General features: G+C 39.6%; 1 long non-coding RNA gene across 3 annotated transcripts in view; it reads left to right on the forward strand.

Annotated features, from left to right (window-relative positions):
- The window catches only part of LOC146718260 (uncharacterized), a 185,760-nt gene that overhangs the window by 68,375 nt on the left and 89,565 nt on the right, over positions 1-27,820 (forward strand). Inside the window, exon 4 of one of the 3 annotated variants that reach the window (XR_014916817.1) lies at positions 19,414-19,670. The exons of 1 other annotated variant lie outside the window; for it this stretch is intronic. This is a non-coding gene — a long non-coding RNA (uncharacterized LOC146718260). Of the gene's footprint in view, positions 1-961; positions 1,114-19,413; positions 19,671-27,820 lie in introns of those variants that run through there. One more of the 3 variants, XR_014916823.1, reaches the window with a different exon arrangement.

A 27,820-nucleotide genomic window follows, 5' to 3' on the forward strand; every position in this document is an offset into this window, starting at 1 on the left:
CCAAGTGTGCCCTGGGATTTTGTGTCAAATCAAACATTAATATTATTGCAAATGCACAAAAAAGTAATGAATTGAAATAAAGTGTCAAAGGCTCTAAGGACCAGCTGATCTTACATTTTTCACAGGGCAATTGCATAGGTGGCCTAGTGGTAGGCAACAGCTTCAGACAAATTAAGGAGCTTGAAAAGAAAAAGTGACTGGACTTCTTCATCTCTCATTTGAGAAGCTTCTTAGGGACAAAGAACAAATGGTGGAAAGTCCCAGCTATTTAAGCCCTAGTGGGAGTTGTCCCTTAAGAGGGTCGTTGACCCACTATCGATCAGGTGCCTCATCACATGAGCCAAGGTGTGAAAAAGGGTGTGGGTTAGTATCAGCAGTGGTTTCAGGTGAAACCTTTACTCACCCTATCATGTGACCTATTGAGATCAGCTGACGCCAGATGTGAGTGGGCGTTAAAGTGCTGGGGAGAAGATCTCAAAACTGGATTGTAGGTGGCAGACAGTGGGCGTGATAAGCCGACCGTCTGTTCAAGGATGGTCGTTCACAGATGGCTTCTTCACTCCTCTTTCAATACGTTTATGGAGTGGCTGTTTGGTTTCTCTAATGTAGAGGTCTGAGCATTCCTCGCTGCACTGCACAGCACACACTAAGTTGTTTGGTTTGTCTCTGGGAGTTTTGTACTTGGGATGAACCAGTTTTTTGTCTGAGTGTGTGGCTAGGTTTGAAGTGCACTGGGATGTCATGAGTGGAGAAGATTATCCTGAGTTTCTCTGATAAACCTGCTACATACAGGATGACAACGTTGTTTCTGTTTGTTGTTGTCTGACCTTCTAAATTGTGCATCTTTGTTGATTTGATCAAAACCCAACTGGGATAACAACTTGTTTTAAGAGGTTTCTTTACATGTGTGTGCTCCTTCTCTTTTGGTCTTCTTTTTTAGATGGATTGTTTTCTGTTGCAGGGTCCTGATTACTCCAAGTCTGTGTTCCAGAGGGTGGTGGGAGTCAAAGAGCAGGTACTGGCCTGTGTGTGTGGGCTTCTTCGGTGTTGAGGTTTCCATTCTCCTCAGTGTACACAGCACGGTCCACAAATGGCAAACTATTATCCTTTGTATCTTCCCTAATTAAATATTTCTTTTCACTGAGTTGATTTGGACAGTAAAGGTTGGTTACAATAGGTGGGACTGGGGTGCCCATTGCACATCCATGTTTTTGTCTGTAGAAACCCTTGTTGTATTTAAAATATGTGGTGGCAGAGGTCTAACAGTCTGCATATCTGATCAAGGGTAAATCTGATTCTGTTTTTTTAAGGAGCTGTCTTGCTGTAGTCGTTTTCTGACTCCACAGCCTCAGTTATAGGTATACAGGTGAAGAGTGAGACCACATCAAAGGACACTATGGTTTCATCTGTGTACGTTTCTGGACCTTATTGGTGAAGTCAATGGAGTTTTTGATGTGATGGGGTGTATTCCCCACAAGGGGAATCAGGATGGTGTCAAGGTGGTTGAAAATGTTGTAGGTGGCTGAGTTTATACTGCTAACAATGGGTCTGAGAGGGACTCCTTCTTTGTGGATCTTTGGAAGTCCATGAATACAGGGTATAACATTCCCTGGGTACAGGCAGTGGTATGTAGGATGGTCAATGGCTTTATCCTTTCAAGTTGTTGTAGCCAACTGATGATTTTCCTTTGTAGTTGCTTTTCTGGTCTCGTCTTAAGGCTTCATAGGTATCTTTGTCACTGAGGAGTGCAGTAATTTTTGTGTAATAATCAGTTGAGTTTAGAACAAAAGGCAGTTGGTAATATGGTGATAATAGGAAGTGATAGTCTTCTTTTCTTGTATTGTTAAGTTAAACAGAGTAATTTTTGCTCAGGAAAATGTATCTGAAACCTTTAGCGTGATTTGCTCTGCTTCAGGTTGTGTTAATTTATTAATCCTTATCACTGTTTCTGTGGTTGTGATGAGTTGCTGTTGTGGAGAAATGGCAGAAATGAGACCTTTGGCTAACACCTTCTTTTCAGGTTCAGTGAGGTTCCTGTCTGATAAGCTCTTCACCAGTGTTGGGCAAGTTACTTTGTAAAAGTAATTAATTATAGTTACTAGTTACTTCTTCAAAAAAGTAACTGAGTTAGTAACTGAGTTACAATATTCTAAAAGTAATTAATTACTTGAAAAGTAACTATTGCGTTACTTTTTAAAAAACACGTTTAACCCTCTGGGGTCCAGGGTATAATTGGCCATTTTTAACTACTTTTGATTTTCCCTCCAGATTTTCCCTTTAAAAACGATTTCCTTTGCCTTATTTGGTATCATCCTTTTCAGCACAACCTCACGTGTCTGAATTTACAGTTGTGTTTTCATTTTGACATACTGTATTAACAGAATTCATCTAAAATCAGACAAAAAACATAAAATCAGAGTAGAAAGTTATATTTTTTACTGTAACAACCACAAACATGTTTAATGAATCATATTTCATAACTTTCAAATGCAAATATAAATTGTCAGTTTTAAAATCCTATGCACAAGTTTTGCAAACAACAAAGTTATTTGCATCCATTTACATTTTACCTTGATTTTTTAAATAACCATTTCAAACTATTTACAGAACAATCAGCTGTTCTGCATTCAATAAGATGCTACACAAATTATTTGTGCCACTCCAAAAAATACTTTCTGTCCACTATAAAGGAGAACATCACAGCCTGATACCTGCAGGTCTGACAGCAGCAGGTGTATCGCTCCTTTTTCTACCTGGAGACAGCAGTCGCCCCATTGTTCTGACACACTACACAGAACTATCCACAACACTACACACTAACTACAAAAGACAACACATTAACTACACACTCCAAACACGCTTGTCTTGTCTGTATGGTCTAGGGATTGATTTGGAATTATACGCTTTTGTTTGCAATGTATTGAATTTCCAGAATTGTCTTTCTTTTCCTTTAATGTAAGCTGATCCTTATCCACAAACTCAGAAATCTCTTCTAGGACTTTCCAGTTTTTGATGGATGGTAGGATAGTAAACAGCCTCCCAAAAAAACCAACATAAGCTATCCTGAAGACAATATAAACACAGGTAAAAATCATTGTTCCTCCAATTGTGAGAAAGGGTTGAAACCTGCTCTACTCATCGATAAAATCAACGAAACAAAATCACGTGAAGAAACCGATGCTAGATGTCACACAGCTAACCTGGCTTCAGATGATCCCAGTGAAGGGGAACATCTGATGAATTTAACCATGATTCTTAGAGAAATATGCAACTTCAGACAAGATGTCAAAGAACAGCTCGAAGATACTAAAGGAGAAATATCGAAAACCGACACAAGACTGGATGAGGTGGGAGCTAGAATCCTGGAAAACGAGGAGAGACTGCAGAAAATGGAGGAGGCTATATCTAAGCTGCTAAATATGTACAAGCAGACCCAGCTGAGACTAACCAACCAAGAGCGATGCTTAAGAAGAGAAAATGTGAGAATATATGGTGTCCTGGAGGGAGCTGAGGGTGAGCCAAAAGCGATGATTCAGTTCGTAGAGAAATTACCGAGAGAAAATTTGGACACTGACAATGAGAAAAACATGGTGATTGAGAGAGCTCACAGAGCGTTGATTCCAAAGCCCCCACCGGGAGCACAGCCCCGATCCATCCTCATGAAGTTCCTGAATTACAGAATGAAGGAGGAAGTGGTGAGGCAGGCCTGGCAAAAGAAAGGCTACACACGGGACAACTGTAAGATCAGCATCGACCGCGACTACGCTCTGAGAATCCTTGCCAGAAGACGTGATTGCATGGAAGTAAGGAATGGTCTGAAGGATAAAAACCTCTACCCTGCTCATCTCAGCATTCTTTACGAAGACGAGACAAAGATATACGAGACTGCTAAGGATTCAGATGGTGAAGCCTCCATGAACAGCAATCAAGAAAGCCTCAACTTACAGAGAAAAGTTGAACTTTTCGGACTTCAATTTCAAGTTAAACCCTATACTAGACTCATTGTGATCATCACCTCAGAACAAACCCCTTCCTAAACAAGTGAAAACGTTAATGGAAGAGATGGACATAATAGATGTTTCGAGAGATCTTCACCCAAAGAGTAGAGGCTACATACACTACTCCATCCCACATTAAGTTTACTCCATAATTGATTATGTTTTATATTTACTGCAGACAGATTTAAAATGAAGGACTGCAAGATTCTGACAATTGACTTGTCAGATCATAGCCTGATTGGTTTGTCCCTGCTACCCGGAATGAGAAATAGGAAAACATGGACTGACTGATAGCAAACTGACTCTTATTGCAATTTTATCTCTGTTGTGATGTGCCAACATTGGTTTGAAGAAAGCAGCTGTGAGTGTTCCCATACCTGCCTTCTGTCTTTGAAGCAGGCATTTCAGTAGCAGTGCAGCTACAAGTTCATTGAACACAGTCGTAATAATTCTGGTAGGCAAAGTCTCCAACAACTGTTTTCCTTAGTGTGACTCTTGCATAAGGGGATGACAGAGTGAAATTAAGCACTGTTTTGTGCAAAGCACTGTGACTTAAATTGTAGGTGACATGCTAGCACCATTATTTCAAAAAGAGGAATGACAACATTCCAGATTATATCAAGGTACTTTTGTTTACTTGTTTTAGCTATTATAAATGCAGTTTTCCCTTTACATATTGGTTTAAAACATGTGGTTTAAAAAATCTACATTCTCAGACACTGTTTCCGTGCTGTGTTTTTGGTCATTGTGGTTGGAGAAAAAAGTTATTTATCGTAAATCTCTCTTTCCTGTCCTTTGCATTTTTTCCAACTGGCTGCAGGGCATTGGGACCCAAACACCGTGAAAACAAGCTCCATGCATAATGAGCAATTCTACTGTTTTTGCAGAGATGTTAAAAAAAAGTTTGTGCAGTGGAACTCAAACCAGCAACCTACAGTCTTAGTCTTATTTGAGTTGCTCTAGTATTATTTGATTATACCCCATTTATTAAATGATTGTGTGGCTGAGTTTAGTGCCAACCCAGCAAGTCTTAAAAATAAAATTTCACTTTCTTGTTATGCTTTATTAAGTATAATTTGTTTAGGTACAAATCAAATGTAATCAGATTAACATATTTGCAAAAATGCAGGACTCTCAATGCTGTTACTTAACTTAAATATCAAGTGCGGGTCAATTATCTGCTCGTCATTGCTTTTAGAGACAACTGCACTTACAGTTTTGTGTTCTTGTGTTGCTATATGGAGGCTCTGATTAGTGTGTTTACAGATCCTAGCTAAAAGTCGTAACTTGGTCAGAGTGTGCAGCTGAATGTGCCAGGAAAGGAACATCCATTTTTTGTCGCCTGTTTCATTATGTATATGAATGAGTCATTTGTTACTTTTGCTCATTTCGCCATCTCTAATTAGATTTAGAAAACAAAGTAGGAAAGTATGGCTAAAAGCAGTGACACAGCCTGAACCAAATTAGAAAATGACAACGTGATTCAAAGGCCTCTGGTGTGGAACAATTAATGAACTCTGCAGACTCGCTGTGATAACCAGGGAGCTAATGTTGTGCAGCACTGCCAGAGCAAACAAGCAGGGGCGCTTTTGACTGCGAATCCTGGGTAAACACTGCAGTTTGGCATTCCTCAAAACAGCAAGTTTCACCCTCCAACAAGTAAATAACATCTCCAGAACATCTTCTCACAAACACTACAATGTGTTGTTGGAGTAAACAGGTTTAACGTCATTCTGTTACATGCTTAAAACTTTTTTGGTATTAACAACTGTTTTTTGCAGTTGAATTATGTTCCACAGGCCTGGGAGTCGCACAAAAGTTTTAAAAATTAAAACTGTGCTAAAACTGTAACTTACAAAAAAAAAATCGACCCTTGCTCTTTTATCCTTTTCTTTATTCTCCCCATTGCTCAATGTGAACTCTTGAATCAGCAACCTGAGAGATGTAATGAAATGTAATGGGAAATGAAATGTGAACCAAAGAAGCTGCAGTTCTCTGTGTTCCAAATGCACAACTTCTGAATCCCACCTGTTAAAATGGATTATGTGTCCATTCACCACATGAGTTTTTGTGTAGCTGTGCCTCCTGAGTCAGCTCTCTGGTCAATTTTTGACATTTTCTAAAGCAGTGGCTGCAGATCATGTTTATCAATGAGTGATGCTCCACATAGAGAGGGAAGAACATTAACTCAGCCTCTCCTTTCTTTTGCCCTGCTTGGCTCAAGCCCAGCAATGTGAACCAACACTACACAGCCTCTGGGCTGAATCAACCAAGCCTCAATTATAAAAATTATGGATATTACTGGCAACTGATTTCCTAGTTGATTAAAGAGTAGGAAAAAAGCAACTAAGCAACTAGTCTAAAAGTAAGAAAACATTCAGAACATAGTCCAAATGTAGCCAATTTTAGCTAATGGGATTAGACATACAAGTCCATGCAACTACTCCATATGTGTTTATGAGGTATATGGCACTGTTATTAACATCCTTCTAAAATAAAAATAGCATTGTACATACACTTGATGTTTTGCCTAATATTGACTAGTTTACTGAGTGTGGCTAATGTAAGCACTGGTTACACCGGCAGCTTTCTTTACTTGCTCGTTAGCATCGAAAAACACATTCAGAATGTGTTACACGTGTGGTAATATGCCACTTTATTCTCCCACAGCCAATATAACGGTTCAGTTTGTTCATCACAATGCTAAAGAATCAGGGTGATTTTACTGGGATTTAATTTTTTCATCACCCTGCTTGTTTACAGCTTCCTGTCAGACAGAGAGTGTTGCTTTCTGTTGCATGTACATCTTAAGCCTAACAGTTATCTGGCTTTGCATGTCCATGAATATCAAGAAGTACAGCTGGACAAGTTGAATTTTAATTTCAGTTCTGATTTTGGCTTCCAACGATTATCAAAAAGAAATAATTATGATCAGCCGAATCCTTTTCACAGATTTTTATTCTGTGCACCAGTGCATTTTCACCCACCCCATAACCTTCAAACTCACTCACTGTTCATCTCCAGCCAAGGTGACGAAAGGAGGGCATCCGTTTCTTTCTAAAAGAATTAAAACTCACAATGTTTCCAATGATCAACCACTGGAAGGATATTAACGGAGCTTAGCTTTTGTCTCAACATCTCAGGGTCTTCATCTTTTTTTGGCAGACAACACAGTTTGCTGTTGGCTTCAGCTCTCTGCAAATCACATGGCTTTCTTAAGGCCTCTTTACTTCAGTTACTACTTGATTGAGGCTCTCAAGGCTCCCATCTGCATACATAGACATCACGCAGTGGAAGCAGGTGGCCAGAGAACAGTGGTACCCTTTGCAACACAAGCTTTAGAGTCAAGATCACCTCATCAGGATACCCTACTAGGTGACTGTGTGGCAAAAACCTATTCATCACCTATTTCTGTAATATTTTCATATCTTTCCCTTTCGTTTTATTTTCAAAGCACATAAACGAAATCCTTAGTTAAAAAAAAAAGACAAGGTTTTAGTTTTAGTAAGTGCATGATGTTCATTAAGTAAATGAATAGTCTTTTTAAAAGTTGGAAATTACAGTATTGATCAATATTTATTTATTTTTGCCATAGTCAGACTACCTCTGCTCAGTTGACTGGGGTTTTTGGTGCTAGAATTGCTTACATGGCAATTTGAAACACCCGTGCATCTATTTTCTTAACCTTTTTTCCAGTATACAATAACCACAGGCCTGAAGGCTGTTCCAGCAAAGAGCAATGAGCAGGGTACATCCTGGACAGGCCACCAGTCCATCAGAGGGCTGCCATAATTCCTGTTCACAAAACACAAAGAGATAGAAAACCTTTTTTTTTTCCACATTCACCCCTATGGGCAATTTATAGTACCCAATTAAGGGAAACGGCATGTCTTTGTACTGTGAGAGGAAGCTGGAGTACCTGGAGAGAACCTATGCAGGCACAGAGAGAGCATGCAAACTCCACACAGAAACAATCCAGCTGACCAGCTGGTTAGAACCAGGAATCTTCTTGTGTGAGGTGATGGGACTAAACACTGTTTTACCATGCTGTGCACTATTAAAAACAGATTCCTTAAAGAATGTAATGTTACTATAATGAAGGTGGTCTTTATTCTGTTATTGTTTGCTTTTGTGAAGGAAATAGAAAGTTTAGGTTTGCATCATGGAGCAGGAAATATAAAGTGCATCCCCTCTCTGTTACATGTATCCTACTGAACTAGTAAAGCCTCTGCTGCCATTGTCACAGCTCTGCATTTTTATGACCAAAATCCATATGCAAATTAAAAGCATTCTCCAGCTGAGCTGGTTCAGATGATTATGATGTGGGTCAGACATGGTGGTGGAACATTACTGATGATTAAGTTACCAAATGAAGCATTGTTCATTGTTCTGCAGCTTGCTACAAGTCTTTAATGTGTTGGGCTGAATCATTAAACACTTTGTACAACAATGGCCTTTCCCGGGATATTATGATTCAAACTTGTTATGTAATAGTTGCATCACATTATTAGTATGCTTATTTTTATTACAGACTTCTACACAGCCCTCTTAACACTGTCAGGGTGCTGCTGTTTTGTCAAAGCAACTGTCCTATGGACACTTGTAGTGGGCCCATGATGTCACATTTAACATTAGCAGCGTTAATATTGTGAAAGGGACTATTGGGATCCAAATAAGGGTCTTCTAAATACAACAAAGTAGATTTGTATGAAGGGATATTAGAGCTGCATTAAGAAAAAAATATTTGATTATTTTGAGAATAAAGTTGAATTTTTGAGATTTAAGTTAAGTCATTAAGTCATAATTGTATTTTGAGGGAAAAAAGGTCAAATTACTGTTTCAAGTCAAGTCAAGTTGACTTTATTGTCACTTCAAACATATACAGTTTAACAGTACACAGTGAGGCGAAACAACGTTCCTCCAGGAACCAAGGTGCTACATGTAACATAAATTTACAACATAAATTAACAGAAAACACTAAACTAGCTAACTAAGAGGCCTAGTTAGCTGGCTAGCAGAGACAAGACAGACTGACCTAACATAAATTACAACATAAATTAACAAAAAAAAAACTAACTATCTAACTATCTAAGGAAGACTTTTTTTTTCTTTTTGTTATCAGACAGCAGACAACAAAGTGCACGTGCAAATGTGCAAACAAGAGCAGCAAAGTGACAGAATGATAGAAAAACACAACGTAACATAATAATAAGGTTTTGTGATGATGAGTTGAGGTAGTGGAGGGACAGTAAACATTCCTTAGTGTAGCAGCAAAAATTAGGAAGTACAGAAGTTAGTGCAAAAAGTCCAGTAATAATATTGTGCAAAAGAGCATTTACAGGTTGGTGTGTACGATGGTTTGGTGGTGTAGGTCAGTGTGTTTGCGCTTGTGTTGATTAGTCAGTCCAGTCTCAATGTTTTGAGGTAGTTGAGTTAACCTGAGTGATAGTGTGTGTGTGTGTGTGTGTGTGTGTGTGTGTGTGTGTGTGTGTGTGTGCGTGCGTGCGTGCGTGCGCGTTTATCAGTCCAGTCCCTTTTTGCTGAGGAGACGGGTGGCTTGTGGAAAAAAGCTGTTGCGCAGTCTGGATGTGTGTGCCCGAATGCTTCGGTACCTTTTTCCAGATGGCAAGAGTGTGAAGAGTGTGTGAGAGGGGTGTGTCCGATCAGCCACAATGCTGGTGGCTTTGCGAATGCATCGTGTGGTGTAGATGTCCTCATTAGAGGGGAGAGAGACCCCGATGATCTTCTCTGCTGTTCCCACTATCCGCTGTAGGGTCTTGCGGTCCGATATGGCACAGTTCCCAAACCAGACAGTGATGCAGCCGCTCAGGATGCTCTCGATAGTTCCTCTATAGAAGGTGGTCAGGATCGGTGGTGGAAGCCGGGCCTTTCTCAGTCTCCTCAGAAAGAAGAGACGCTGTTGTTTCAAGATAAAAGTAAATGGTTCAAGACAAACTTATATACCTTGCTATACCCTCAATATCTCAATATCTCTCACTAAGTCTCACTAAGTCATCTACAAAAGGAGGTGTAGGAGGTGTAGCAGCCATGGCAGATTGCCATGAATCAATCGTAATCTCCACATTATGACTTTTTTCTGAAAATTTAATTTCAACTTTATTTTCCAAGATTTTTCTACTTTAATTTCAAAATTTTGTCTGTATTCTCTAAATGTTCAATCAATTTTTTTTTTCTTAATGTGTCCCTAATACTCGTAGGCTAGTCATAGAAATTTGATGCCTAAACCAAATATATGCGACTATATACAACTATAGTAAAACGTGAAAAGAAAATCAACACAAAGCAACACCTTATGCAAAACATAAAGATCCCAAGTGGAATATGCACTGCACTAACCTGGCTGGCAAAGTCCTGCTGCAGACTTTGCCAGCTTGGAGTCACCTCTTAGTGACTCCAAGTTTCAGTCATAATCTCAGAAACAAACCATTTGTCTTTGAACTGATGCTGTGGATCCTATTTGAATGAAACTTGCTGACCTTGATGTCATAAAGCGAGCCATCTTTAAATGCACCAGAGGTGTCAGTTCAGCCTGCAGCAAAGTGCCTGTATTCAATATGTGTGGACATAAGGCAGAGCTATTTTCACTTGTCAGTAATGGCTACTTTGATGAGTGTCTACATCAACAGCATATCTGTTAAGTTTCAGCTCAAGAATGTTAAGAGATAACGGCCAAATGGAGCCTTTGACATGACTGTGTTTGGATCAATAAGCACTCTGATCTTAAGCTCTATTCAGATGGGATTAGGGTGATTGGTATAAGAGATGTAAACATGTCTATGTACGTATGTACACTTGAAGACAAACTCTAAACAGAACAGTAATGATATGACAAGGTGAGTTATATATGAGTTATATATAAAAGTATATTCTAAAATTTTCTTTTACAAACTAGTCAGAGCAAAATTTTGACTTTTATTTATGTTTTTTTATTTTACTTTTTGTTTTTACGTGAGTCTCGTGTGTTTTTTTTTTTTTGTTTATTACACAGTATCATTCTGTTCATTTTGTGAATAGAAATTTTGAATTGCGCAGGTTGTTATATTTGTTCGATCTGGTGTAGCATGACACCTAAAGGGGATTGTCTTTGATTTTCCTCAAATATGTCCAGTCAGAATGGTAGATATTCATATTATACAGGGCCAGGACATGTACAAATCCAAATCTCAATTTATCCATTTGAGAGAAAAGCTCAGGCTTCAGGCTGCTCTAAAGACTTAATTCCAGGGTTATTGTTTTTTTACCCATGGCTCTGTATGTTTTCAGTAAGAAAAGGTAGTCTCAATATGGCCATTTCAGGCAGACAGCCCTGAGTGTGAAGCCAAAAGAACAAAAGAGGGGCTGCACCAAGGCCCAGTATGAGACAAATGAGGACTATTTTGAACTGTAAATGCAGAACTGCTGAAATTAAATTCAAGAATAAAAATGTGAAGTTGTAAATCAGAATAATTAGTCCTCTATAAGTAGCCACAGAAGTGTCTTCTATCCTGTTTCACACATTTTATTTAATTAAGGTTTGTCTTTTATTTGTGCTGTCTTGTTGCTGTAGCTGGTGGGAGATTTAGCACCACCAGCTGGTGATCTCATCTTGATTCTTCCTATGCATAGTAAATTGCACGTTTTAAAATGAGGTCTGGAAATTCTTTTAAAAACACCATCACATCAGCAGCAGTGAGACAGTGGTGCAGTGGTTAGAACCATCGCCTCAGATCAATGACGTTCTGGTTCCAAACCTGCTGCCTGGCTGGAGTCATTCTTGGTGGAGTTTATATCTCTTTCAGTGTGTTTGCAGTGGATTCTCTTGGGGAGCTCTGGCTTCTTACCACAGTTCAAGACATGCATGCTAGGTTTAAGTGGTGGGTCTCAATATGAGCATGGATGACTGTCTCTCTGTGTTACCCTATGAGTGTACTGCCTCTTGCCAGAAATCAGCTGGGATAGGTCCCCTGGAACCTTGAATTGGATAAGCAGTTAAGACTTTAATGGATGGATTCACTGTTACTTTGCAGTGTGCTCCTGGAGACATTTCTGTTATAGTATGTACTATTAGAAGGTCATGTCTGCATTCACCACTTGTTTCTGTAATTTGTGGTGCTGAAGTTTTGTGCTGAGTTCTCAGGGTCATAGGTTTATAATTTTCTACTTAAATAAATGCACTGGGAGGATAAGTGGTAGTGCAAAACAACTGTACAGAAAATAAAAAGAAATGTCTTTAACATACTGTAAATTAACTGTCAGTATAAAGAATGATCACACCCATAAGATGACACAGTTCTGCAACTTTGCAAAAAGATGTATTTGTGCTTGACATCCTGTACATCGGTTGTTACAGTGATAATAAACAAAAAGGTGTCAGTGTGTGCTTAAATAAACCATGCAACATTTTTCACAGTTTGATCCTGAGCTGCTTGAACAATAACGAACCAGCACAGCTGTGGAGGAAAAAGAGAAAGTGAACTAAAGCACAGCGTCTGAGTCTGATCTCAGTTTGGAGTGAACTGAGTGTTTCTGTGCTTTTAGGTATAGTTTAGGCAGATGGCTCTCCACCATATGCTGTTGGAGGGAGGCTTGCCAACATCCTCATAGACATCATTTTGCACAGGTCTAGTTACATGTGAGCTTATTTTTTACTGAGTATTTAAGAGAAGGTTGAAAAGAGGACTGAGTTTTTCCTGGCGTGACTGTAAAAATTACTGGCTTGCTGAATCCATGTGGGACTACAAATGCAGGTGTAGGTAATCCAGTTCAAATATGCATTTAGCAGACGTTCTTATCAGGGAGACTTGCAGCAAGCGTGCAGTAAAATAAGCCTGAGTTCTCCTATCACCAAGAGGGCGCCAACAGGAAGGAGTTTATAGCTCTTTTTAGAAACATGAAATATAATCAAAGGAAAAGCATGAGAACAACTTCTTTGTCACAGAAGGAAAAACATTGCTTTGATTTGAGTCCAACCAGATTTCTTACCATGTATGAATCCCACTTAAAATAGGAGTTTTTACAGAGCTTTGAATAGTGAGACAATATATGAATCACTAGTTCTCCACCATCCAAGCAGTCTTTGTTCATCCTCTTACGTTTGACATTCCCTATTTTAAGCCCTACACGTCATGTCTCTTTCATATGAAATTAGGCTTTGATGAATATTGTATGAAAAAGAACCTGCTTGCAAAGAGACTGACCTTCACAGCTGCTTTGCTACTGCCTTTGAAGTATTGTCAAGTCCTGTGAGCTTACGAAGGCACTTAGACTAACAGATGTAAAAAAAGAGAAAAGGACTGCAAAATATTTAACTACTGTCGCATTGATTTGAAAAGGCTAGCCATGAGGCTCAACAGGCGAGGGCTTAATCACCAGGATGGTGGTATTTGAAGCGGCAGTTTAAATGCCCTTTCTCCTTGTTCTGTATTGGTGAGCTGTCTGCGTTGGTCCATTCAGCTGCATAGCTGTGATAAAGGTTAATCTGTCCGTGTCAGATATCACAGTGTAATGGCTGTCTTTGGATTAAAATAACAAACCAGGAGAAACCAGGCTAAAAGATGCATGCACATACACATCAAGTCTTTGACTCTGTCTCCATTAGTGATTTTGCTGTATAATGTGTTTTATCAATCTTTTTATCAGTTTGGCTCCTTTGAAAACACACTGTCCTTCCTGCTAAAGGCACTTTATAAATAAATGTATCTGGACTTAATTTTTCCCTTTCACAGTCTGATGGTCTGCGGCACTGCCAGCTATCTGAAGAGTTTTGAGTAAATAACTACTGACTTTTTAATCAAAGACACTGAGGCTTATGGCCCCACCTTAACACACGCGCCTGAAACATCTGGGTGACCAGCTGCTTCTTTCACTAATCCGATCGACTCTTTAATGTTCTCTGAGAACATCTGGCAGCGCCTCAGATCTTTGATTGATCTCACCTGGCAGAATCCTGCTTTTTGGCTGCTACCTTGCTCAGTAAGCATTTTTTTAAGAACACGCTTTAAAAATGTCATTGCACCTCACTGCGATGCATCGATTGAAAAGTGGAGACATAACCGGTGGCACATCTGAGGTGCTAGTCAGGTGTTTGGCCTGCAACTTTTTATGTTGACACAACGGCCTCAGGTGACTCTGATTGCTGGCTCATTTGCTCTTTTTAACGTGTCACTGACTGTTCATACTCGGGGTTATTGGGACCAGCAGCCTGTTAATATCAGCTGCTCTGATGTGGGGCAGAAACGCTGCAGGCTCCACTGACTTCACGCTGCATCCTTCACTTTCCTTCAAAGCAGAAAAATGACAGAACCTTGATAGCAGAATGTGACCAAGGTGATTGCCCCTGTAGATCTAAATCAAACCTCAGTGCATGATTACCTTTCAAAAGGATGTATGAGATATGTTTGGAATGTCTGGAGGAACAAATGATAGCTCTTGGTAATGTGCCACCATTAGTAAGGATATAATAATTGGGGAGGTAGGGGATAACATAGTTAGAGGGCCATGCTCTTAATCAGTGTTGATTATAATTCTAAGACTGATGGCAATGGATTATCCAATAATACTTTGAAAAATCAAATCAAGCATTCTATTTTGAGCGTAATTCAAAAACATTTCACTAGTTAAACAGCGCAGTCTGAGGCTCTGGAGCCACAGAGTAAACAATAAAAGATGCTAAATATGAGAACAGACCTCCATATGCATAGAATTTGTCAGACTGGCCTATAGGGCCGCTTGTGCTGTGCTTGGCCCACTTCCTGTTTGAAACCTGAGATGCAGAGCGTCTGTCGGGGCAGTTGTCCAAACTACAGCCTAATCAGGCCCTGTGCCATCTTTGTACAACTTCACCACAAGCTGTCGAGCTCAAGAAAGCTCTGGTGCCCTTGTGGGCAGCGAAAATGGCCATCACTTACTATGGAAACACAATCTTGGTAAATTTAGATGGAGAGACGTGGAGCACAGCTCTGTACACTACATGCTGTGCAGTTTCTCTCCTAGTAGCTTCTTACCATAATGAAACTGGCAATTGAGATGCTTATCTGAACAGCTGGGTGGCTCAGTCTGTAGATATCACAAGCAAGACCACTCTCAACCCTTTTTTGTGCCTTTCTCCCTCTCATCCCATCCACGTCATCCTGCTGAGTACCTGGACTAAATAAATGGTTGGAGTCATAAATTGTATGTGGTGCACCCTCAAAGTGTCTCTATTCTGGGATGTTATGCAGTTGAGGAGCTGGCTTCACCCAGACCACGTGCTTCTCTCTCCGTGCTGTTAAAATTGTCAGCTGCACTCATTTTCACCACTTGAGTGCAGGTTCTTATGAACTCAACCTTGGCTAATCCGCAGAGCAAGACTTCTTATAGCGTCTTTGTGGAGATAATATTATTGGATAACATGTGATAAATCTTGATTGTTAGCAATCTGTTTTAGAGAGATTTGGAGAAGAGGGGGAGGTAGGAAATGGTAATCAACATTGTGAATGGCCTGATCACCCTTAGGGGATGTACACTTGTTACTTTTCAATTCAATGAGCTTCACAGCTGTTGATTTATCCTACAGCAACCCGTGTCTGTCTGTTCTGTGTCTGTATAGACAGTGATAACCTATTTTAAAAGTCACAGCTCCCAGTTCACACAAAGAGCGGGCTTGTCACTAGAGATGGCACGATACCACTTTTTTATGTCCGATACCGATATCATAAATTTGGATATCTGCCGATACTGATATGAATCCGATATAGTGTTTTTTAATCAATAAAACAGTTTTTTTTTTATATATTGCTGCATTTTGTATAAGTTCATACTCAAGTTTAAATAAACGCCAACACTAAAGCTATTCTGTTATACCTGTATGTAAAAAATACACTGCACCCAAAATATTTCAAAGTTCAGCAATACTGATCAATCTAATAAACTTAAACCTACTCCATCCTCCCTATTCTGGTATTTCAAAGAGTACTTAGCAGAAATATTAAGCAACCTAACTAATAGGGTTGCAAACTCCCAGCAAAAAAAAAAAAAAAAATAGGGAACCACCCCCCACACTCCACCTCATGATGCTTAATCAACGTAATCAACTTTAATTTGATGTAGGGGGGGAAAATGCACAGAATTAAATTATTTTTCAAGAATAATTAAATAGATTCAACATCTTTCTTCAACAGAATTGCAGACTGCACAGATGGTATCTTCCCAAAGGAAAAAGTACTATAGCTTAATAATAATGGATTGGATTTATATAGCGCTTTTCAAGGCATCCAAAGCGCTTTACAATGCCACTATTCATTCACTCTCACATTCACACACTGGTGGAGGCAAGCTACGGTTGTAGCCACAGCTGCCCTGGGGCAGACTGACAGAAGCGATGCCGCGATATGGCAGCCTCGGCCCCTCTGGCCAACACCAGTAGGCGGTAGGGTAAAGTGTCTTGCCCAAGAACACAACGACCAGGACAGAGAGCCCGGTGATCGAAGCGGCGACCTTCCGGTTACAGATACGCTTCCCAACCCCCTGAGCCACGGTTGCCTTACTAGGGTATATTAGACTTAACAGTTACTATATACAGTAATGGACTTCTATATATTTTACATCAGATTAAAACTTTGGGTGTAAGATTCAGATAATTATTTATTAAAAGCTCGACATTTTAAATGAGAATAAGAAAGAAAAGTACGTCTTTGTGCCCCCTTCTCCCTGTTCATGCCCTATCGGCCCCCCTGGCTAAACTTTGCTAGATCCGCCCCTGCACAGTTACCAGCCGTCAGCTGCGTAGAAAAGGATCCTGGTGTAGAAAGTAATATTAAATACATTCTAATCAAGGTTAAACGTGCTGCTGTTGTTCAGCCGCTGGTTTCCTCTTTCTGGCGCAAAGTGGGCCAAAAACAAACAAGAGAGACGGACTCACGACAGAAAAACCGATCAGCTGATCATTAATCAGTTTCACGATTGAAGTAGCAGCAAGAAGAGGCAGTCGCTCCATATATTGGTTGTTAAGCTTAACGTGGGAATGCTTTACAAACATTCAGAGATAAACTTACACACTTGCTTTCCTTCTCTCTGGGATCACTTCCTCGGAGATAAAATGCCGGTTTGGTAGCGAGGCTCCAAATACACACAGCCGCTCTATCACGTGAGCACACTGCTCCGACGTGCTACAGTTATGAGCAGAGTTACGCCGTGTCGCAAGTTTTGTGAGGTGCTTTTTTGATATTTAATGGATCGGATTACATTTTTTATTTCTCTCCGATATCCGATCCAGTAATTTACGTCAGTATCAGACCGATACCGATACGTGATATCGGATCGGTCCATCTCTACTTGTCACAATGTGATTATAATGTGGTATCGATAACAACACAGCTGAGTCTTAAAGCCCAAACACTTCTGTTCACCTTCACTTCCACAGTTTATTCTTACAGATGGAGATTTTCTGTAGGATAAAGATGTTTTTGAAGAGTGAGAAGATGCAGCTTCACTCATCACATTAAAACCCAACTGATGTCCTCTAGGATTAGGTGGAATAGGATGTGGCAAAAAAAACAAAACAAACTATGGCAACTGCTATGCCAAAATGGGCAAAGATCCCTGCAGCATTGCTCGCTTAGTTCACATGCAAAGACAGTATGCTCTGCGTGTGTATAAGCTCAACGTGTCAAGCTATCTTTCACACATTGCAGCAGCTCCTGTTTTTGTTTTGTGCCTAACAAACTCAGACATGCTAAGCAGAAACAAAGAGAAGCAGGGACAATAGATGAAAGGAGACAAGACAAGGGGAAAAGAAAAAGCAAAGGCACAATGCTGTGTGTTTTTCTCAGTGAACAGCTATTGATGCATAATTTGTTTTGAACTGATTAACTAGCATGCATAAGGACTGTGAGGTGCTATTGTACAGCACTGTAATGATCTGTCACCTCTCCTGGGAGCATAGTGTTTTTCAGATTGAGTGTGACACTTTTCTTGGTGGATAACCTTCAAGAAAGTGAGAGTGGACAGCTTTGCAGCAGCCTGGTCTCATAGTAATAAGTTAAGTTGCCATAACCACCAATACAGTGCATGCTGTGGCGGTAAAATATAGACTTTACAAAACAACAAAAAACAAATTTGGATTACACATTCTCAGTTCAAGCGGCATGAATCTTGAATCCAATTTAGTTTCAGTTAATTTCCCAGAGTGAGTTAGCTCAGTTTAATGTTTGTTCTATGAAACTTTTTAGTTTTAGTTGAGGTAGTTGGGCAAAGATACAGTTTTTGTAGTTTTGCCTTTGTACACCACAAGAATAAAGTTTAAATCTGACAACTTGAGCTGTGATTGAAGTACACGGCTTTAAGTCAAGAGCATTAACTGTTTTAAAATTGTGGCCAGTCTCATACATATTATTCCAGATATACATATCAGAGGCAAAATATTAACATCTTCCTCTCCTGTTGCAAACACACCCTTGTGTTTCAGACTAATTATAAAGCTAGAAAAGTGAGAATACAAAGCTTGTTTTGTTTTTGTTTTTTTTATATTTTTACCTGAAGTGAAAAGGCCATTGCTTCAAAAAAGTACTATCATTGTAAATTGTTTGTATATAACCCCACAGCAAACAACTAATACCTGTTTAAATAAACAGAACATAGCACTGAACCTAAGCCTCTGTTTACATCAAGAACTGGTATGTTTTTTTTTTTGTCACAGTGTCGTCTATTCATCTTAAAGCTTCAGATGCCATCACAAGGCATCTAAGCTGCAGGCCATGCTCAATCTATCATCTCTTTGTAAAAAAAAGAAAGAAAAAATCTATCAGTGAAAAAGTCAGCCATAGCCACCTTCTGTGACATCTCAAAGTGGGGCTGAACCGCTGCTGTATCGCTACAGGATTACAGGTGATCTGTCAAAGCAGCCAGGTGTTTTGTATGCTCTTCAGTGTCCCTTAGAAACAGCATCTGCTCCCTCGCATCCTCCCAATCAGCTGCCCTGTGCACACACACACACATGCACTCTTTGTGCTCTATGCCCTCTCCAGCCCTGCTGTTTATCTACACTTTCCCTGACACTGTTCACCTCAACTTGGAGGCGACACAGTCATACCTGGGCACAGGCGTTTTCTAAGTAGCAGAGTTTGGCCTGTCAGCAGGCTGGATATGCTGTAAAGCTCTGTGAATGCACAGGGAATTAGGCCAGTAGCGGTTGGATGGGCACAGTAACAATTAGTTGCGGTGGAAGACAGCGAGAGGCGTCTCTGGCTGTGAATATGCATGCTGTGGTTCTCCACTCCTTGTCATTGGGACTTAATAAAAATGCACGACTCAACAAGGGGCACTGAGCAGAAAGATTAAACTGGGTTAAGCCACCAAACTGCCTGCATCTCTTGAATTTTACATCTTACAGGGCTAGAGGCACAGTCTATCCTTCTGACATACTCCACTGGTCTTTCAGGCAGATCTCAATGCATTCACCGATGTGTGTGAAGTGATACAGGAAGGCCCCTCCAATCTCCTTACCAGTGGACTGGAACGAAGCTCACCAACACTGCATCTCTGTATCTGGACGGGGCTTAGATCTGAGCCACAACATTCAAAAGGAGTCCTTACATGGGTCAGCCTAAACCAGGTCTAAACAGATACAGGGAAGAATGACTAACCATGACTCACATGACGATGCAGGTGGGAGCATTTGGTAATAATACACACTGACAGCAGGGAGTTACCTCAGACTTTGAACTTTAGTTCAAATATAAAGTAGTAGATAAGGTGATACCCCCAAAATTTGAATAAATAAATAATCTGCAAAGTCGGAATGTGGTTCCAATTCAAATATTTGAGCTAAAAAATGTTTTACTTTAAGCTGAGACTCAAGAAAATATTGTGGCCAAATAATTCAGACTTTGTCTGATCTGACCATAAAACGTTTCTCCAGAAAGCATTTGGCTTCAAATTTCAGATGAACTGCAGGGTGTTGATTTTGGAGCAGAGGCTTCTTTCTTGGTCAGAACCCCCTCTGTTCATAGTGATGTAAAACTCGATTCAGTGTGGACAGTAAACCCTGGTGTTTCACTAGTTTTCAGGTCATGACAGGTTTGAGCTTTTGGGGTTGTTCTTGAACATCCTAACCGATGACATGTTGGAAGAACTTGCACTTAGTACATACAATTGTTTGAACTGATGATGCTGTAATATGCAGTTGTTTAGAAATGGCCAGCTAATCTTCTGGAATGCATTCCCTATAAAAAAAATCAGAATTTATTGACTAAAAGCAAGCTTTGTACCAACAAACTAACTAATTTGAAAGCAGTCTACTAATGCTGCCAAGAAGAGTAATCAAATATTCAGCCAGATTTATGCCAGAAGCTTATAGAATAGAATAGAATAGAAAACTTTATTTGTCAATTTCTTCAAATGTACTTGCCATACAAAGGAATTGAAATTACGTCCCATGCGTAGACACTGACAACAATAAAGTGCAGATGCACAACAAAAACAGCCCTAACAATAAGGTAATATTAAATAGGTAACAGGATAGACAAAAAATAAATAAAATAAAGTGTTCCAACAGTGTTCCCTGGAACAGCTTGATGGGCATCAAAGGTATCTGGTCAAGGTGCAACTTCCTAAGGAACATCTTAGTGATGGATTAAATAGAATCTAAAATAATTTTGAACTTGTGTACCGAATTTCTTATTTTTTAAGTCGTTAAAGATGTATGCTGTTCATCTTTCCACCCTGGAAAAAAAATAGTTCAAAGAAATCATTAAAAACCCAAACCAACTGTGATATTCATCCCCGTGATAATTGTATGTGAACTTTTGACCACTATTGTATCAAATTTGCACATAGATTAAACCTCTGGTATAATTCTGTTTTTATAGTTATTTTTTACTGTTAAACACTGATGAGACTACAGCTAAAAGAATAAAAACAAAATCATTCTCACACAGATTTTAATATTAATTCAATTTAATTTTAATGGAGAAGGAGTTGTGAACGATTCCTCCATGTTTTAATGTTGGAGCTGTGATGCTGGTAAGTCTGTTAACTCGCACAGTTGGCAGTTTTGTCAGCTTCAGATAGGCTAAGCTTTTCCAAACAGTACATCTTTTCAGAACCTTTAAAGCACACAAACTGTAATACAGCTCCTGAACACAAAATGACTGTTCAGTGCTGTTCCTGTTACAGACACTCTGCTAGCATACCACTGAATTTTCTGCAACAACGGTAAATAGCATGCCAGTCACAGCCAAGTCAGAAAAGTAGGCGTATTTTACGCCAGTGACTTGAACGTGTCTCTCAAATTAAATTACATATAAGTGACATCACAGCTTGATAAAAAATCCTACTGTAAATTGACAAAACTGCCCACAACTATGTATTAAGTCTAACATGATTGAATTTGCATTGCTTCACGCATGCAGCATTGTCACATTTTTCACCTGAGCGCCACACTTTACAAACAAAATGTTCAAAATGAGGTAGAATGATGATCATGTAACATAATTGATCACAGTAAAAAACTAACTTTTTAAGGCTTTGATACTTTTTGAGACGATGTGAAAATTTGTAGCCATAAAATGTCATTGGAGATATGTGGCTAAAAAAAGAAGGATTATTTAGATTAATATGAGTACTGATTCATCCTTCTCCCACTCGATCATATGCAATAACGACAGTAGTGGCCTGTCTGTGTGTGGGCTACCATCTGCTTCTCTTTCGCATTCACTGGGCATCTTCATTGCAGTCAAGAGAGGAGGGATACATCATTCATCAGAGGAAGAAAGCCTTCACTTGATATTCAAAAATCAGCCATGTTACTCTGTCAGCGTACAACTTCTGATTTCCAGGCTCTTTGTAACACTCTGATTTGCTCGCCTTCCTTCTCTGGTCTTCTTCAGTCCATTCCTTTTAACTTTGTCAGGGAGAAAGGATTCATTATTTGAATACATCCGCTCTGTCACTAATTTAGAGGAGAGTGAAATGGAGACTGATGCCCTCTCCGACCTGAATCTGCCGTGTCTAATTATGCAGTCTACTTTTTTTAGGTCGTACCTGGTGTCACAGCGCCACACTCCAGCAATGTTAAGTGGCATTTTAATGGGTTTCCTGCCACTGGTTCATGTTAAAAAATAAGGACTGCTCCGTATTAGGGATCAAAATTACCTGCAAGAGGGGGCAGAGTCATTTACTATCTTGAGTAGAGGGGTAAAATGAAAAATTGAAATGAAGCAATTCCCGTCTTGCTGGCTTTCTATTAATAATTTTGTTACTCATTCATTATTGTTACTATTAGGTAAACACGCGCAGGTTCATATGTATGCAAAAACAGATGGTAGAAGAATACGGCATCAGTTTTCTAGCTCTGGTTGTGTTTTGTTAAAAAGATAATCAGGATTTCATTTATTTCTCTTTCCACAGCCCTCAAAGCGCTGCCTTCAGATCTTTAAATGACACAGCATGAAAGTCTGTTGCTGCCGACCTAATAAACAGCCAGGCTCATACTCAAGATGTTGTATAGCTAAAAATGAGATGCTGTCCTAAAGGACACCTGGCAGGTCAAATAGACCAGATTTAATCTGTTCTACTTAGCTGCACTGTGTCAGGAAAAACAAGACTGTGTCAGTAGAAAAAAATCCTAAATAAATCAGAAAATCTGTGAGGCAAAAGTACAGGCTAACAGAGAGACTGAAAAGGAGACACTCCCACACCTGAAGCCAGTACAGAATCACCTGTGGTAAAATTGTAAAGCTACATCCACACAGGGAGAGATGCTCATTGAACATCACTTAAAAGCTCATGGATAGTCCAGGCTCTGGTTGCCTAGGTAACACTCTCATATCTTTACTAGGTCATATGTCAATCAGTGATACCCTGCGCTCCCACGAGTACTTGCTGCAGTCCCTGGCCTTAAAATTTGAGAAAAGTTTATTTCAGGACCCAACCACTTCCGATCAGAGTTTTTTTTTTTCTCTTTTTTTCTAAATTTTGTTCCCCCATTCGTAATCACTTGAAGTTGCCAAATGCCGCTGACTTTCTATGGTCTTTGCTCGCCACATCACAGTGAATCACTTCCTGTGTGGAAACTTAACTGTAAGCTTGTCTTTTATCCCTTCTCGCATAATGCTGTCTGCATTTATGTTTGGCAATTATTTGTACCTTGTAACGTTCTCTCTTTAAGCACAGCTGATTTACAATATCTGGTGGGTAAGCTAACCAGGAAAATGCATTTAAGTATTAAATAAAAAATATAAATATTAAGATCAGAAAAGTATCTCCTACTATTATTATTATTAATAATATTAAGTGTCAAGTTATTATTTACAGGGGATGAGAGAAGATGTGTGAGGACAGATGCGTAATGCCACCAGAGCATAATGAAAATATGACAGCAGTATGCTAATGATATACAAAGCGTCAATGGATTTAATCTTTTCATTAATTTCTATTCATTAGGATTTTTATTTCCATTTTTGATAGAAAGCAGAAGGCCAGCCCAACTGAACAGGCTGACGTCAGATGTGTGTCCTTCTACAAACCAAGTCGGAGTATAATAGGCAGTACACAGCCTAAAACAGGACATATAAGCATGCGATGTAAGCTTCTTTAGTGTGCTTGTATATTAACAATATAAAATGTAAACCTCCTGAGACAATTTTATAATAACCTCACTTATCTTAGCTTATTTTTTATATAAATGTGCGGGTGCTTTCAACAAGTTAACAGTTTCTTCTTTAACATTCATTTTCATATTTCTAAGGTTTAAGTTAGTAAACTGTGATTGCTATTATAAAGACTAGTGCAACAGGTCATTTCTGTAGAAAGTCTAATTGTGAGAACTGACTAAAGGAGGAAATTGCTTTGTTATTTTATTGTTTTGTTTGCATTTGTTCATGTAGTATGTTTCTTCATAGTGCGTCACTTGAACTATTTATTTTAATTTGGTGTTGTAGCAATTGTGAGAAATGCATTTCCCATGAATATTGTTGGTCATTGTTTTGCAGAAAGGTCACTGGGGCTGATGTTCGCAAGGAAAACTACTTAACTTTCTTAGTAAACCTAGCTTAATACTCGATATTACCAGAACTTCTTATAGACGTTGAAACCAATTTTTTAAAGCATTTTTATTCAACTTTTTACAGGTATACAGGATTGAGATGCTCTCCTTTGCACAATACTGTAAGAGTGCTTAGCCATAGGCTGGACGCCATAAGCCATATAGCCATAAGCCTTTAAAGGTTTTAATCCTTTTTTGAAAAATTTTATGTTATCCACATTAGCTTTACATCCTTCTGCCATCCTCCTCTAAAGTGAAATATTTACCCCCTGAATGTCCTACCAGCTGCTATTGGCCCAGTGAGGGAAGTCTGTGGTTGTACTTATATGTGGAACTCATTCAACTCTCTGCTTAAGTCCGGATTAAAATAAATACTTTTATTGCTCTGATACTATGAGTGCTCAGTATAAAGACTTATGTTAGACTAAGAGAAACGGGAAAGCCCTATTTTGCAAATCAAAAGGTGAGTAAACTGAGTTTAGATGGGTTTATCTTCCTCTATAAAGTGAATTTCAGTCTAACTCCCTTGACACTCAGGCTTTGCTTAACAAGAGGAGCTGAGACAGAAAGCCCAAGGCACTGAAAGTGAAGGACTGTTAAATAATTTTTGTCAGAAGGGGTGGCAGGCTTGGATTCAAGCAGACAAGGCTTCAGCAAAACACAAGGGATCATCCTGTGGGGGGAAAAAGAATGTGTGTCATGCTCAACACCTTCGCAGGCCATTCTGATCAAGCTTTTTCACTAGATTGGCAGCTGCTGAACAGAGCAAAGTCCTGAAACACACACTTATATAAGTCACACACATACTTTAGATTGAAACTGAGGATGTGCATTTCAAGATATAAATGCTATTTGATTTTCAATGGGAACTATTCCTTTGTTTATCGAGGAGTTCCCCAAAACTGGTCTCAAATGCTGCACTTAGTCCATCCATCCATCCATCCAACCATCCAGCCTCTTCCTGGTGGGACATGCCCAGAACACCTCACCCAGGAGGCATCCAGGAGGCATTCTTGTCAGGTGCCCAAACAACCTTAACTGGCTCCTTTCGATGTGCAGGTGTAAGTGGCTCTACTCTGAGCCTCTCCCGGATGGTCGAACTCCTCATCCTATCCTAATGTGGGCAACAACAGTGAGACCTGGCTGCACTTAGTTGTGGCAGATTTGTGAAGTGATAACTTTATTTGCCACAATTTGCACTGGACTTGAATTTTATTTTGTTTTGTTCTAGTACCGTCTAATCCCGCGTCTCACACATTTTATTGGTCTTATTTCTGTTCTTCTAATTCTGTTTAATGGTCATCAGCAGACCACTTCTCGATACATTATCACCATCTTCTGGCATTAGCAACACATTAAATGAGGGCAAAAATTTTGACAAAGGGGTGTTCAAGTCGGTCAAGGGTCCTTGTCGTGATCCGATAGTTAGTAGGTAGGAAAAGCTCCTCTTGTGCTGCATTACTTACAACGCTTTACCTCTGCTGTGCTGATTACTCATACGTCTGCTATACCTCCTACTCAAAACTTCCAACCTTATCTGTTTATTCCCCAGAACTGCATGCCACAACACTGGGTGCATCTTAATTGGAAAAAAGTAAATGTTTTTAGTGTTAGGAACTTTCAAAAAAAAGGTTATTTCTCTGTGTTACCAAGTAATAGTAGAAACTTTCTAGTTATGTTGATATTCTTTCTCATATATATATTGTACTTCTCACACAGATGATGATCACAAATGATCACCACAGAGCTGGGATCACAGTCGCACAAAATGATCTTTAAATTGGTCTATATATCATGAGCCCAATGTGCCGTGGGCCTGTAGCTTCTATGCTCTCTGACCAAGCTAAAGACAAAGATATGAAGAGCTGTAATACACTATTATGTGAGAAAGACATATTTTCCCAGACACACAAGGTTTTCTACAGATGAGTTTTCTGTGTCCTTCAAGTTCTGTTTTTTAAAGTAAATTTGGCCAACTGAGTTACTTGGACTATGGAAATATCCACAAATGCTGTGCAATTTACAACAATAGGATTAAAACACTTGAGAACAAATTGGATGATAATAGCCCCAGACATCAGATTCATGGAGAAATGTCCTGCAATTCTTCACAGATTATTCTTTTCAGCTGCTCTTTGCTGCTGGTGTTCAATTCGTTTAAAATCAAGATAGAGAGATAGAAAGAACTTGCACTTTTGCCTCCTTTCAAACCTTGGGGAGTCAGCGTCATGTTGTAATATCATATCCTTTTTGACACTGGGTGCAGGACTGCTCAATTATGAATTGAAATCTGTGCTATTTAACATAATTAATCAGGAACTTAACAACCATTGTGCATTTGTTGAACCTAAAAAACATTTGCGTTACATGGGATTCCCATGAACGTAAGTTCAATGAAAAATACCTAAACAAATGTATCGAATGGTACTATGGTAGTGGGGACATGTAGCAAGTTAAACTTAATTTGTACTTTTGGTTAACGCGTATGTAGAGCCAGCCTATACAAGAGGCTGACTTGGCAGCATTTATACCTGTACATCTCGCGGCTTCATTTCTCTGGATTTTCACGATGCGGTTTCTGTCTTTGGGTTGACATAAGTTGATCCATTCTCTTCTAATCAGTTTGTAAAATTATGTGACACAAGAAGTAGCTAAAGATGCATAAAAGGAAATAATGGTGCTTTACAGGTCAGTCGCAGTTACTGCAGGCTATGTCGACATGAAGTGTGGACAACCACCAGTCGCGCAGCCACCAGTCCCAAATCCTCCAAGTGGGCTGCCTGGGTGAAGAGGCCCACATGGGAGTGGATGGTAATCACAGCGAGAGCAATGGAGAGCTGACAGCCAGCCAACACTTGGAACATGGAAAGCTGAAAGCAAGTCGCAGAACCCAGTGTTGTGTTCAGAATTTTTGGAAGGAAGTTTTTGGAAGAAATCTCAGGAGAAAGATTTGTCTTTTAAAAAAGGATTTACTTTGCTTTTGGCAGTTGAAATTACAAGTTTACACAGCGCTGCGGACCTCTATGTGAACCAACAGCATGTTTCACAAAAAGGATGCCCCTCAAACGGGCTGTACACATCTTCCTCCATATTTCCATGTCCTCAAAACTTCTATAAATCTTTATCTTTGTTGCTAGTGTCAAAGTGGATGCATTTTGAGCTCTTTTGATTTTCCGCTGATTTTTCTTGTCCATTGTCCATGTTGTTCCAATCTTCTTCTTTCTCCCTCCTTTACGGAGGGAAAGTACGGCAAAAAGTACGGCATTTACAATTCCGTCTTTTTCAGAAACTCCCACGAAAATCTATTTTGTAAAGGCCACTCCTTGTGCCAGTGCCTGTTTGTTCTCAAAAACGCCACTTCTCCTTTCTGAGTCCAAGTCAGTTCAGCTGTAGAATGTCTCTTGGCAATGGTTAAAATGTTCAATGATGAAATTATTGCTCCAGCATCAGCCATCGAACACATCTTTTCATCCTCGATTGTACAGGTCTCCATTGGCTCCGTCATAGGTGTTGTAATTGAACCTACATATATTCCAGGGTCCTATCAGTATGGGTTTTGGTCCAGATCTCGGGAACCGCCTCTCCCTTTAAGCGGGGGCCTTTTTTGGTAGTCTGGTGCTCTCTTATTATCATACTCTGGAATCCATTGTTGTCATCCAGATGTTGGTCTCTGGGCACTTATCTGTTGTGGATATTGGTTTGGACATTCCTTCCTTCAATGTCCTCTCATTCGACAGGCAGAACAAAGATCACTGTCAGCGTGGGGCCTTCCTTGTAGTCTTTCATTCACTTCTGCCTTTGC

This window comes from Copadichromis virginalis, linkage group LG1, assembly GCF_057382275.1.
Source record: "Copadichromis virginalis isolate Kocher_CV1m ecotype Utaka linkage group LG1, C_Virginalis_male_GT1.1, whole genome shotgun sequence".
Lineage (NCBI taxonomy): Eukaryota > Metazoa > Chordata > Actinopteri > Cichliformes > Cichlidae > Copadichromis > Copadichromis virginalis.